Below are 14,999 nucleotides of genomic sequence, written 5' to 3'. Positions count from 1 at the left end.
TTGTTTTTTTAGTTTGATTATGTGTGTCCTGGGTTCAGCAGTAGCAGTCATTTTTTCTTCTTCTTGGTAGCTGGTGCAGTGCTGTGTTTTGACTTTCGGGTTAGGAACGGTGCTGATAGCAAGTATGTTTTGAGTTACTGCTCAGATGTTTGGTTTGTCCAAGGACTTTCTGAGCCTCATGCTCTGCCAGGGAGGAGGGGAGGATGGGAGGAAGGAGAGACAGGACACCTGACCCAGGCTGGTCAAAGAGGTATTCCATACCATAGCTCGTCATACCCAGGATGTAACCGAGAGTTATCCAGAAAGGATTAGTGCTCCGGGGGGTTGAAGGAAGTATCGGTTGATCCTCAGTCAGGCAGGGTGGGGTGAGTTATGGGTCGGCGGCTGTTGAGGTGTTGTATTCTCTTCATTTGTTATTTCCTTTATTATTTGTAGTAGTAGTAGCAGTAGTAATTTATGTTATACCTTAGTTATTAAACTGTCCTTATCTCAACCTGTGGGAGCTACATTATTTGGATTCTCCTTCCCAGCTCCCTGGGAGTTGGGGGAGCAAGGGGTGGGGAACGCATGAGCTCTGTGTGGCTTGGTTTAAACCACGACAGTGTGTTTTGAGTTGGGTTTTTTTTGTTTGTTTGTTGGGTTGGGTTGGTGGGATGTATTGAGAAGGGAGAACAGGGAGATGTGAGGGAAAGAAAAAGATAAAGTGTCTTTGTGCACAGATATTAACATCAGCTGTTGGAGTACATCTGATTTTGTCCCTATGAAGAGTTACTCCATTCAGTCCCTGTAATCTTTCAGTGCATCAGTAAATAAGAAGCATCAGTTTCTCAGTGGTAGATGTTTTTTAAAGACTTTCACAATGTCTCTCCCCTCCATTTGAAACTGGATTATTTTTGCTTCTGAATCACAATTTTACTTATTTTTGCAGATAATAGATATTGCATATAATTTTGCAGATAATATATAACAATAATATCTGTAAAGTTCTCCTTGTCATCACTTTTCGTATACCTTTGAGAAGACTAAGACTGTTAAAAGGATGCTTTCCAGAGATATTATGACAGCAAGCATTGTAGTTGCATGCACATGTATTGACTTCCTGACACTGGTTTTTAATTCTTTCCTCCTATAATCTTTTCTCCATGGAATTTGCTTTAGGGTTATTTAATTGTTTTAGGAAGTCAGATCTGTGGTGTTATTACTTGCCCATACCTTATCACAATGGCAATCTCTGCTGTTCAGACTTACCCTTCTTAAAAATGTACATTTTACAAAACCTTAAATAAAGTGGGACTTTCCTCCTGTTGCTCTGTACTGTGCTTGGTCATTGATAATTATGTAATGGGCACACTAAAGGAATATATAATGTAAAACACCAGATAGCATCACTTTATTACAGGGGTCTTAATATTTTATTTTTTAAATAATTTAGAACCAGGGTAAATGATAAGACAAGGTCAAAGACAATGAGGGTTATATTATTCACAGTTTTGTGGAAGGCTTTAAGATTTGTAAACAATTCCACAGGAGAAGAAATTCAACAATAGCTACAATTCTCAAAGGAATATCTGAGATTTACTGAAAACTAGGACACAGTCTGTTCCAGGAGCATATAAAAGCAAAATTATCTGATCTATAGCTCATAAACAAAAGTTGTATTACTGCTGTTTTTCAAGGAACCTTAACTACAATCGTATTATCAGGAACTGTATTCTTATAAATAAACCTAAATGAGATTAATAATCTAGAACCTGCTATGCATTCATTTCCTCTAACAAAACCTACTTCTAGAGTAACTGTTCAGCACCATGGCAATATGGAGAGATATTTGCAGCTGAAAAGTAAAGTGTAGCAAAGGAAAAGTATTAACCAACAAGAAGAATTTTTTTTTTTCTCCAATAAGTAAATTTCATTATTTAAAAAAAAAAAAAGTTCATATTGTAGGACAATCTGGAAGAATGAAATGCTGATGAAACTTGGTAATTTATATTTTGCATTCAAAAGAGAAAGAAACACATTAGTCATTTAGAGAACCTGTGAATATAGCTATACTATTCCTTGTTTCACTTTTTTAACAGGAGACCCTTGCAGATTATCCAAACAGATATTCTTTCATGTTTGAAAAATAAGTATGTTGTCGTGGTTTAAACCAAGTCCCCCAACTCCCGGAGAGTTAGGAAGGAGAATCCAAGGAATGTAGCCCCCACGGGTTGAGATAAGAACGGTTTAATAGCTAAGGCATAACACAATAATAATGATACAGCCAATAACAAGCGAAAAGAATACAACACCCCCCCAGCCACCGACACATAACTCACTCCACCCTGCCCGGCCGAGCACCACGTGCTCCCTCCTCCATTTTCCTCCAGAGCTCCATCCCTCCTGCCGTCTCTCTCCCAGTATGCATCCTGGGCATCACGTGCTATGGTATGGAATACCTCTTTGGCTAGCCTGGGTCAGGTGTCCTGTCTCTCCCTCCTCCCGGCCTCCCCTCCTCCACATGGCTGGAGCATGTGCTCAGAAAAAGCCTTGAACAAAAACACCCTCAAAACATGCTCACTATCAAGCAACTGTTCCCAGCCCAGAAGTCAAAACACAGCACTGCACCAGCTACAAGAAGGAGAAAAATGACTGCTACGGCTGAACCCATGACAGTATGTACATTACCAGTGAAAGAACATTTTAGCATAAAACGTCCATTATATCAAAGCATCTAACCGGCCTACTCAGGCAACGTGGTGGTTCCTTGCTACAGTTTAGGTGAGGCAAGTAATGTGAATACTGAATTTAATTCAGAGTTACTGCAAGAACAGCATAAAAAGAATACAGTCTTTCAGGGAGCAGGGATAAGGAGATCCTCTAAGTTCCCAGGAAAGAAGGCATGTTAAACCTGAAGAGCCATACTGTGTTTTCTGTTATCATTGGGCTGGAGCAACCTCAGTTATTACATATTTCTCTCTGTTTTTTACTTTCCAGTGGTCCTCACTAGTTTTCTTGCATGCTGGCTAAGCTGTGTCAGATTTGGAGGTATGGGCTCCCATCTATTATTGGTCATACTTACTGTCACTGTCATTAATGACTAATTAGTCATTAACAAAGTTTGGCAGTAGCATGAACACACTCTCTTTGCAAACGATATGCACAAGTAGAGCTCTGAATAAATGTTAGTTCTCATGGATCCTGTACACATTAGATTTGTAATTTCAGTTTGTATGTACAGACCTTTTATATGTGCTAACTCAGTGCACTGCTATAGTATGTTGTGAAACAAAATTTTCTCGAATTTTTGGAAGCATGATACAAGCAAGTTTTATTGAGCTACAAGATATATTAAAATAATTCTTATACTCCAGGATAAATTTCTAGGCAGAAAATAACATATATCTGAAAATACTCAGAGTATTTGCAATTGGTATTCAGTAGTAGCTACAGCAATACTTTCTCAGAGAACCAGCTCACCAGAGGAGATATTTATGGAAATGACCTTTTATCAAGTATATGAGTAGATACTGCATTTGTCTCAGCTTTACAAACCTAAATTGAACACTCTACTATGAGAATTTGATCTTTTTTTTATTCCTTCTCTCCATCAAATACTCTATCTGCAGTGGTGTGGCAAAGATATAGGGAATATTAAGGAGCCTCTAAAGAGCTAAGGTCTGAAAAGCAGGGAATTTCATAAAAAGCTTGCTAGTCAGCTTGCTGTAATGACTACTCAATTCCAAATGGTGAGTCATTGGATCAAGGTCTTATTTCATATTATGTCTGAATTGTGGGACCTGGATCGCATCAGTCCTCTTAGCCCAGAGTCTACCTTCATTGAATCTCAGTTTTATATGTGTGAGAAACAAGTAGGTGTTAGCCTGCTCCACACTTCATTTTCACAAAGAGGCCAGCTTTTGATATCAAGTAGATACATCACCAAATGAAAACAAGAAAAGGAAAATTTAAAAGTAGCTATATTGGTCAAAGACATGATGCTTAGCAGTAATGGAGTTGATATGGCTGTGAAAAAACAATTATGAACTCAGCATGTATCAGGCAATTTTCACTATGTGTTACGTAAATTATAGGTCACAATTCTGGCCACCTCCATACAGAAAAATCGAATTCAAACAGAAAGAGTAGTACAGAGAAGATGATAGGGGCTAAAGCAATCTTATTTGTTGAAAAATTGAAGAGTATGTTTAAAAGGAAATAGTTTGATGGTAAGAAAATTAGCACAGAAGAAAGATCAAATGCAGGCATCTCAGGGAGATGCTGTTGATAAACAATTCTGACTAGCTTAAAAAGGACTTACACATGCACAGCTATGTAATTTGTAGATATCTGTGTTGCACTGGATAAAGCCTTATAAGAATCTTCTAAATATATTTTAATTATTAGGTTTGTAGCCATGTCCCAAGGTAAATTGGCTGTGGTTATGATTCAGTTAAAAACTATATAATTAATATAAAATAAAGACAATTCTAGCTCCAAATATCTTTTAGCTCACTTTTTAGGTCACAGTTTCCCAAAGTCCGAACTGTGAAACTTGCAGAGGTCTATGTTGAATCGAATGATTGAGAAATTTAGCCACCAAATATAAAAAAGAAAGCGACACACTACCTTCTTTATATAGACAGACAGCTAAAAGCACAGTTAAGCCGTATGTCTAAAAAAGTTATATAGTGGACAGTGAGCAGCTGATTTCATAGTTGGATCATATTTCTAACTGGATGGTAGAAAATCAGCTAGTAGCTTATTCATGTTTAGTTTTGCTGCACTTTTCTCTAAAAATGGTTTGGAGATACAAACAGAAAATTAAAAAAAAAAGCAGCTTCCTGTATCATAGATTTTTGAAAGAATTGTTGCTAATTTTTAAATTATTGTTCTCTTTTTATTTATTCGTTCTGGAAATTTCCACTAGAATTCTAAAACAATATTTCAGTTTTCACTCATAGCTTTTTCCTTCTTTTCCATTTTTCTTTCTAATTATCTGTTTTGTCCTTAACAACAGTGGGTATGATGACCATCATCATAACAAATGTTAGGCAAAATAAGCATAGAAGTGGCAAATTGGGGAGGAAATAGAAGGCAGGGAGAGACAAATGAAAAATAGCAATCTAAAACAATGGACTATTTATTTAAAAGAATAGTCCTGAAATATGAAAAAAAACACCCCCCAAAAACACACTTTTGCTTTTTTCATTAAAAAAATTACTTTTTAACCTTCTAAATGTATTTCATAAACAAATGTCTAAGAATAAAAAAGTGAATATTGCACCATTCACTAAGCATGCTCTTGTTGTATACACAGCAGGCATCAGCACCACACTGCTGTTTGCTTGCTCTTTCCACAGTGGGATGAGGGACAGAATCATAAAGAAGGTAAAAATTACGAGTTCAGATAAAGAAAGTTTAATAGAAAATAAAACAAAGGGAAAACCGTAATAATGATAAAAAATATACAGAACAAGTGATGCACAATGCAATCGCTGACCAGTGCCCAGCCAGTTCCCAAGCAGCAGGACACCACCCTGTGACCAGCTCCCCCCAGTTTTATTGCAGCATGATGTTATATGGTATAGAATATCCCTTTAGCCAGATTGGGTCAACTGTCCTGGCTCTGTCCCCTCCCAGCTTCTTATGCCCCTGTCCTGGTTTGAGCTGTAGCAGTCATTTTTTCTCCTTCTTGCAGATGGTGCAGTGCTGTGTTTTGACTTCTGGGCTGGGAACAGTTGCTTGATAGCGAGCATGTTTTGAGTTACTGCTCGGGTGTTTTTTGTTCAAGGCCTTTTCTGAGCTCATGCTCTGCCAGGGAGGAGGGGAGGCCGGGAGGAAGGAGAGACAGGACACCTGACTCAGGCTAGCCAAAGAGGTATTCCATACCATAGCACATCATGCCCAGGATGTAACTGGGAGAGACCCGGAAGGGCTGGAGCTCTGGGGGGGAATGGAGGAGGTATCGCTCGGTGCTCGGTCGGGCAGGGTGGGGTGAGTTATGGGTCGGTGGCTGGTGAGGTGTTGTATTCTCTTCACTTGTTATTGGCTTCATCATTATTATTTGTAGTAGTAATGGCAGTAGTGATTTGTGTTATGCCTTAGCTATTAAACTGTTCTTATCTCAACCTGTGGGGGCTACATTCTTTAGATTCTCCTTCCTAACTCTCTGGGAGTCGGGGGAGCAAGGGGGGGAGTGAGTGAGCGAACTGTGCGGATTTGGTTTTAAACCACGACAGTCCCCCAGCCTCCCCTCTGGCAAGGCAGTGTGAGAAGCTGAATAGTCCTTGACTTAGCACTACCTGGCAACAACTAAAACATCAGTATGTTATCAACACTTTTCTCGTCCTAAATCTAAAATGCAGCACAATATCAGCTCCTAGGAAGAAAATTACCTCTATCCCAGCCAAAACTGGGACACACACAGGCTGATGTTATTTTCTGGGCTTGTCCGTATCACATCAATCCAGGTCAGAACACTGTTCATCACAGCTGACAAAAAGGAAACTGTGTCCCTGATTTTCACACCTTGTTGTCACTGCAGCACAGAATGTTAAAATTATTTCATTCCATTAAGTCACACAAAACAACTCCTTCCTTGAGGTCATTCCTTTCTATACTGTTCTATCAGCTGAAAGAAAAGAAGAATGAAAGTCACCTAAAAAGTAGATTAAAAAGATCTATTAGGTCATCTGTTTCTTCTCTCTGCTAGAGTGTGATTATTCCTTATTGTTCACTTAAGCGTGTCTTCTCATGTTTGATTTAAAAAGACATAAGCAAAGAGCATTCCATCACTTTCCCTAGGAAACTAGTAGTTACCTTTGTCAAGAAGCTTTTCCTTCTTCATGTAACATTTTATCTTTCTTAATTTTGTTCTGTTACTCCTGATGATGGCCTTTTAACATTATACTGTGCTAAATAATCTTGCTCTCCTTGATCTTTTGTTTGGAGAACAATTCTATACTGTCATGCTTGAGAGCACAACATCACCTTTATTTATAAATCAGGTAAATGGAATGGGTCCAGTCAAATATGAGAAGTTGTGTAACAGTCTTCCAAAGCTGAAGGATTAATTTAATAGCTAAGGTTAATAGTATAGCTGCATTATATCTACATACTAGATTTATTTACTTGGAATAAGGGAGTATAAAGGTTGCCTCCAGTCAAAACTAGTGACACCCAGTTTGCTTTCTTCAGCTAAAGTAATAACACATGATTGTCTCAAGAAAATGCATGAGTTGTCCATGTAGTTATTCCTGATACTGTAATAATTCTTAACAGGTGAGTTAAGCAAATACTACTTTGTGGACATTATGAGGACTGAAGAATTGAGGTATCAAGAAAAACTCTTTTTTTCTCAAAATTAACTAAATCTTGTCTAAAAAAAATATTTCAGGAAGCTAATTTTCATGAACGTTTTGTTCTTTTTGGAGCATAATGTCAAAATTAGATACATTAAGATTAGTACTGTTGACTCACAATTGGAATATGACACTGTAAACATTGGTCTTCCTATCTCAATATTTGTAAACATGGCAGGCACATGATTAAAATTTTCTTAAAGATTACCTGAAGAATAATATTATGAAATCAGCTCTTTTGGTGAGCTGGTATTGCATCTTCGTACTTCATGAAAATCATGACCAGCTCTTCCGCAGATGTTCTGCAAGAGACCTGTGTTTGATGGGCCACTTCTGTATTAAACAGGAAACTACAGTCACATAGCAGCTTACACTTGACATTGTGCGCTACTCAAGCTCTGATGCAACTCAAATGGTTTCACCTGAGTTACAGTAGGATTTTATTTTTTTTATTTTATATATATTTTACTTGGATTACACACAATGGAAAATAAGGTATTAATGCATTTTTTTAAGGAAAAAAGAATGAGATCAGCTATTTAAAAACTAGAAAATTATGTTGAAACGTAAACTCATAAGATTTTAGGTAATTCTATTTGATCTAAGTTTGTGTTTTGTTTCCCTGTTGATGAATTTCAAGAATACTGAAATTTTAAGAGTGATGAATGCTGGGAAAAAGGAAACAAATTATTTGTCCTGTCAGTGAGAAAGAGTTAAAAAGCTAAATTACGACTTTGGAGTTCTATTTACATTCCAAAGAAGAGCCATTAAAAAAAAAAATCAATAAATATATATATATTTCTGTATGTACAAGAGGAAAAGAGACATAATGAGCATCGAAAAAAAGAGCAAGGGAGATCAACTGCTATTCAACAGTGCCAGTACTGAAACTGAAATGACCAGTGAAAATTGCTTGATTTCCATTGCTCAGTTGATTCATACAGTGTATCAGAAGCATTACATGGGTATTTGAATTTTTCCAATCATTTCACCTAACATACAGTACATCTTACCAGATTTTGTTATATTTTCAAGGCAGCTGAATGCAAGCAGAAATAGGTGAGAAGAATGGGAAAAGAAGTGAAAAAAAAAACCCACAAAAATGGAAACCAGCACAGGATTAAGAAAAAAGGAATCTGGAGTCCAGTTTCCTGTTCAACATACTGGAATAATTTTCAATTATAACAACCACAGATTCGTTCCTATAATTTGTTATTTAGAAATGTTTCATAAGTTTATCCTGCTGGCTTGCACTTTTTTCCTAACTTTAAATTTTAAGATTTTTAATATGTCATGAACTTGTTTTTTGTAGGTAATTATAAGTGGCATATTTAGGACATCAGAATGTCTGGAAATAGTTAACAACGTCTGCTAAAGTTACTGAAAACACTCTTGAAGTGAATACTGCCTCAGAACAAGGAACATTGATACCATCCTTGCAAATAAAGTATTTCAGAACCTTGGGTACTTCGAGTTTTTTGCTAGTTCTGGAGCTCTATTGTTACCAATGGATTAGCAAGAATATGTGACCTTACCTTTAAAACACAGGTTTTATAGCTTATGGGTTGATAATAATAATATTACACAATACAAGTTATATTCCTAATTAATATTACCTTTTTATTTTCTTGAAATAAATTAATATATTAAATAATATGTAACATATATTTCATTACCATAATCTTTATTATTATTATTATTATTATTGAGAGGTTAAATTTTATCATGCAGTCTTTTTTTTCTTTGTATTGCATGTTTGCTAGAAACTTATAAAAGAATAACTTGGAAGATTATGTTTCTTAGATGCATGCAGAGGAAGGAATGTGTGCAATTAAATTTTAGAGGATGAAATCTGGACTCTGTATGATGCATAAAAACAGTGCCCTTTGCAGGCTCAGAATAAAAATGTCAAATGCTGTCTGAAAATCTTCAAATCTAGAAAAGATAAAAAAGATGCTTACCTTTCATGTCATATTAACATAGGCTATGAAATACTGGCACCTGAAAAAAGAGATAAATGATGTTTTTTATCTACCTCTAACATTTATTATTGTAACAGTAGTTTGGGGTGCAATTATGTGGGATTTTTTTCCTAAAATGACTCATTTCCTCCTAATTGTGAAGATAGCACAGTTCTTGAAGGATGACATTCTTATTTATCAAACATACAGAGTTGAAATAATCCAGCAAGTGATTTTTTGCTACTGGTTAAAGTAACTGTGTGAAACAAATAATTTCATTGCCTTCTTCATACTCCTCCTTTCTTACACTAGATGTTATGTTTGGTAATAATCAATTCTGTAAATAGAAAAAAAAGACAAAATTCAATCTCCTTTTCCTTCTACTTTTCTGCTCACTAAGGTTGTCAGTCTGCTAAAAAAACATTGTTTTGTAAAGAGCTCATACAGTACTGACAACACCAAATAGCTGTGAGCCTGCCATATGTAACACAAGGTACAAGTCTGCATGGAAACCTCCATTGTTTTGTAGGTAATGTTCTCCTGCTCTAATCACTGCTGTTACAATACCAAGAGGACTGGCAGAAAACACCAAACAATTACCAGCCTTAAAAATAAATCTCTCAAACTTGAATCACATTGACAGGTTAGTATGGATGGGGAAACTTCTGATAGAACAATGCAGATCAGATAAGAGAAAAGGAAAAAAAGACAAAAATGAATGAAAGGATGGCAACAAAATAGGTGAGGCTACTGCAACTACTGAAGTTAAGAAGAATGGATACTATTGTGTTTGTGATTATTAGGTACTGATGGGTGGAAAAGATATATTTGTCACATTTGTAGGTCAGATGGCCAGTCCAACAAGTGGAGTTGTTATAGATAATAAAACATTAGAGGTTGAAGCATTTTGTGGTCAGTATTCCCTGAGCCAGGAAGCCTATCTGATTTGTTTTGGTGTTATTCAGTCAACAAGGTGAGAGGTTGGAAAAGCAGTTAGCAATAGATGATACTGCAAAAACACAACTTTGTTTACTTCCTCTGTTCATTTTATCTGAAAATATTCTGTCAAAATAAAATAGGATTTCATGCTTAAAGGATCAACAATTGTCCATTCTGATTAATGGATCTTGAGGTCTTTAAGCCAGAGTACTCCTCTATTGTTCATTGCATGTGCTTGCAAAATGATTCAGGCTTTTTAAATTATTGTCTTGGCTAGCTGTTGACCCCAGAGATTCTCCCATTTACTCTGTTTCAATGTATTTACTTAGAGGCTTTTTATTTGCATATGAATGATCTGTCCAAGAAGTATTTTGGAATGTCATAAATATGTGTGGCATTTTATCTCTCTTTAATAAAGACCTGTTTCGAATATCCTTATTAAATATAGTTTTACCTTGCTACTCACATCATACAGTAGGAGCTATTCCTACAAAAGTTAAACTGTCAAGTTCTACAAATTTTAATTAAAAAATTCCTATTCATTTCCTAAGCTGTACTAAGGCAACATATCACTAACAAAATGGGGACAGAAAAAAAGTGGAATAGTTCATATTTAAGTCTGAATGGACTATGTACATGGTCAGTGGTTGGGTTTTAATCAGAGATAATAGGTAATTCTTTGAAAACATTAGCTCAGTGCTCTGTAGCTGTCAAAAAGGACTCAAATATTCTGGATATTTACAAATTTGAACAAAACAAATTAGATCATTATACTAGTTTAGAAACTACACTATACCCACACCATGACTACTGCAAGGGAGAGAGGAAGGTGATGGGTGTACAGGCTGGTACTGAGTTACTAGATGGGCTTAAACCACAACACTGGGATAAAGGATCAGTAGTCAAGGTGTGGGGGCATAGCATGGTTTCTAAACTAGTAAGAAGAATATAGCTGTTCAGGCTCAAATCAGAACACCCAAAAAAGATGCAGCAGAATTGGAAATGTGGACAGATTCAGGAAAGATGTTTAAATGTATGGAACTGCTTCTGAACGAAATAGAATTGAATTTGACAGTATTAAAAAAAAATAAAATAAAAAAGAGTAAGAGATGAGAAAGAAATGAAGTCATATATGAAATGGAGAAGGTTAAAAGTAAATCTTACTGCCACTCCGAGGTAAGGAATGGGATTTTTTCCGTTCCCAGGTAGAAGAATGAGAAACAATCAGCAGAGGAGGCAATCAGGCCTCAGTGAAGCAACGGAATACACAGTCATGGGGCACCACAGGTATTCCAAATTCCAGGAACTGAAAAAGCCATGAAAAAAACTCATAAAAGATTTTACTCTCTCTCCTCCCACCACCCCCCCTCTATTAGACAAGAAGATAACATCTCTGACTTAGAAAGTGATTGAGCCACAGAAGTTTGGAAAGTATATTAAAGAAATGTTACCTATCCTACTCTCTTCTAGTAATTTTCGTAAGGTTACTTTTGAAAAAAGATTTTAGGCTGGCTTTAACTTTACTTTCTCTAAGCAGCATAGTGATGTACTCTAGGTTACCCTGCTCTTGCAGGGGGGTTGGACTAGATGATCTTTCAAGGTCCCTTACAACCCTTGGGATTCTGTGATTCTATGTTAATAACAATTGTACAAATGGGATTGTTCTATAAAATTGGATCATTAAATAAAATAATAAAATTTCTTTCATTTTTTTTTACTAATACATTTACCTAGAATATTCTAAGGCACCCATTTCTCATTCTCTGACTCCAAATAAACTGTGCATAATGATTCTACATCTAACTTTGAGGAAACATTGAATTTAAACTGTTGCCATATATTTTAGATGCCATAGTTAGTTGCAAGGTAATGTGTGTAGGCTACATTGCATATCAAAAGTGTAAACTCAGCTATAAGAATTCTAAAGGATTAGAAATAAACAGAAGAAAATAGGAGTGTCAGTAATTTCAAAGCTTGCATAAAGTTAGTCAATGTTTCACTTATTTTAATATGCTTCCATTGAAGCCTTATTACTATATACTCATGTAACACCAAAACCTGAAAGTCAGTGTCCTGGGTTTAGCAGTAGCAGTCAATTTTCTTCTTCTTAGTAGCTGGTGCAGTGCTGTGTTTTTGACTTTCAGCCTGAGAACAACACTGATAACACCAACAGTATTAGTTGTTGCTAAATCGTGTTTACTCCGACCAAGGACTTTGTGAGTCTCATGCTCTGCCAGGGAGGAGGGGAAGCCAGGAGGAAGCAGAGACAGGACATCTGACCCAAACTAATGAAAGAGGTAATCCATACCACAGCACATCATGCCCATTATATAAACTGAAGTGCTAGGTCACTGCTCGGTTGTGATGGGTATCAGTCAGCAGGTGGTGAGCCTTGTATTCTCTTCACTTGTTATTTCCCTTATCATTATTATTATTGGTGGTAACAATAGTGGTTTGTGTTATACCTTAGTTACTGGGCTGTTCTTATCTCAACCCCTGGGAGTTACATTCTTTAGATTCTCCTCCTTGTCCCTCCAAGAGCGGGGGGGGGGGGGGTGTTGGTGGTGGTGGTGTGTGTGTGAGATAGAGACCACATGGCTGAGTTTAAACCATGACAGTCAGATGCTTCAGCTTTCCCTTTTAAAAAGTGGAGAATAATAATGAATTGTTCCCACTTTTATATAATATCATTATCCAGAAACTATTCTGTGTGCAGACTCTTATCTCTAAGTGCTCTAACAGCACCTCTGCAAGAGGAAGGGTACTGTTAAATGTTGGAATATGGGGACAGGCTGGGATATACCATTAAAGGTACATAGCAGATAGCAGTGAAGGGAATAAATGTGATTGCTCCAGTCTGTCTTTTCAACATCTGTCAGTGTCATATGATGTTAAGATGACTGAAAAATAAATTACCATTGCATAGAGGTGAGCAACAGTGAGAGACAGAGATTCACTGAAGAGATATTGTTTCAAAGCTTTCATGAAAAAAGTAATTGCATGTTTTAAATACTTGGGATATTACCGTGCATCGTGGAGGAGCAGGTCCAGATTCAGTGCGTTGAATTTTGATGGTGACTGATAGACTGATGCATAATTCTTTTGCAAATTACTCTCTTTTCCACCCTTCTAAAATTCTTCATCCTTCCTTCTTCTTCCTTCCGCAGCAACATAAACACCCAATCACAAAAATTCTTCATATGCAAATGCAGCCAAACTTATAATGCCTAAACTACAGAACAGATTAAGAAACAAAATAGCCATAGCTATAATTTTTTTCTCAAAAAATTGATATTTAGTTGCTTCTCTGAAGTCAAGGATATATTGCTTGTTTATGAAATTATTTGTCTGAAGTCTAATGATGATCAGTCTTTGATCAAGTGTCATGAAAACCTAAAAGTTCTTCACTGACTTTTAATGGTTACATACATGATCTATATTTGCAGGATAAAGCCCAAAATGACATTTCAGAAATGCATTGTAAGCAATAAGTAAGAAATGTAATATTGTCCTTAACTAAAACACAAGTTTTTCCCAAGATAATTAACTCCATTAGCAAATTCATTTCATGATCTTTAATGTGCACTGTTACAGGGACGTTATTTACTTTGAAAGGCATGAAATAGCTAATTTTAAAGCATTTTATACTAAGCGAAATGGTTTTGCAGAGTGAGTAGGAAATTAGTAGTTTAATTGTTCTCTTTTAATGTCTTCTGAAATAGTTCATTAATCTAAGAAGCTGACAGCATAATCATTATTACAAAACAATTGATTTTTGTTTTGCTTTTGTTTTGTGTTGCTAGGGCCCTTGGGCTGCTGCCACTTCTACCTCGGTAATGGAGCAAGTGGTGTTTAGAAAAAAAAATATGGAATAACATTTTTCATCATTAAATATTCATGGAAAACAGACTAACAGCAACAAAACAGTGATAAAATCTGTTTGAAACATGTGGAAGCAAAATACCAATAATTCCTTGCAAAACCTTCCATTGTTCACATGACTCAAATTCTTTGAAGTGATAGGTATTTTCCTGTGACTGTGGTCTGCCGTGCATGCTGCTACCTTGCCCCACAGGTCTTTCTAAGCAATTGTGGATTTGAAATATCTCCTGGTCCATTGTGGCAACTTCAGAAAGAGGAACACTTTGATAAGGAGGTCAGGAGAACTAGTTTCCTGTTCTTGGCTTAGACATAGGCTAATTACATGACCTTGAAGAAATTGAACTTTTTCTTTAGTTCCACTTGTGCATTTTGATGGTAAGTCTTAGGATTGGGACCTTTTTATACTATGGGTCTAAGCAATGTTTAGGTGAAATAGTTCAGTGTTAACTGAATTTTCCTAGCATCATAATATAAATGAAAGAATGAACAGAGGTAGAGTCTGAAGATTTGTGGTAGATAAGTTCAGTATTGCCATTAAAATAAGGACTTAAAGTGATTTAACTGAGATGTGACTGATTAGACTGTGATGGTGTAAACTTCTGAAAAAAAGTTTCTATTAATTGTTCAAAGAAAAAGGGAAAATCTCTGATAAAATCATCTAGTCAAATATATCATGAAAGCAAATCTCTGGTAATTTGTATGGTACTGTCAGCAATTTGTGTGAAGAAAGTATTCTTCTCTTGAAAAAGTACTAACCTGAGTCATTCAATAAGATGTGTATACAGGATACTAAATTTTTCTTGTGTGGCGTTGGTTTGTTGTTTTTTTTTTTTATGAATAGCAAAACAGCACTACTGAACATGTGGTTTGGTAA

This window comes from Melopsittacus undulatus, chromosome 1 (assembly GCF_012275295.1).
Source record: "Melopsittacus undulatus isolate bMelUnd1 chromosome 1, bMelUnd1.mat.Z, whole genome shotgun sequence".
Taxonomy (NCBI): Eukaryota; Metazoa; Chordata; class Aves; order Psittaciformes; family Psittaculidae; genus Melopsittacus; species Melopsittacus undulatus.
This window is presented reverse-complemented; position numbering follows the sequence as displayed.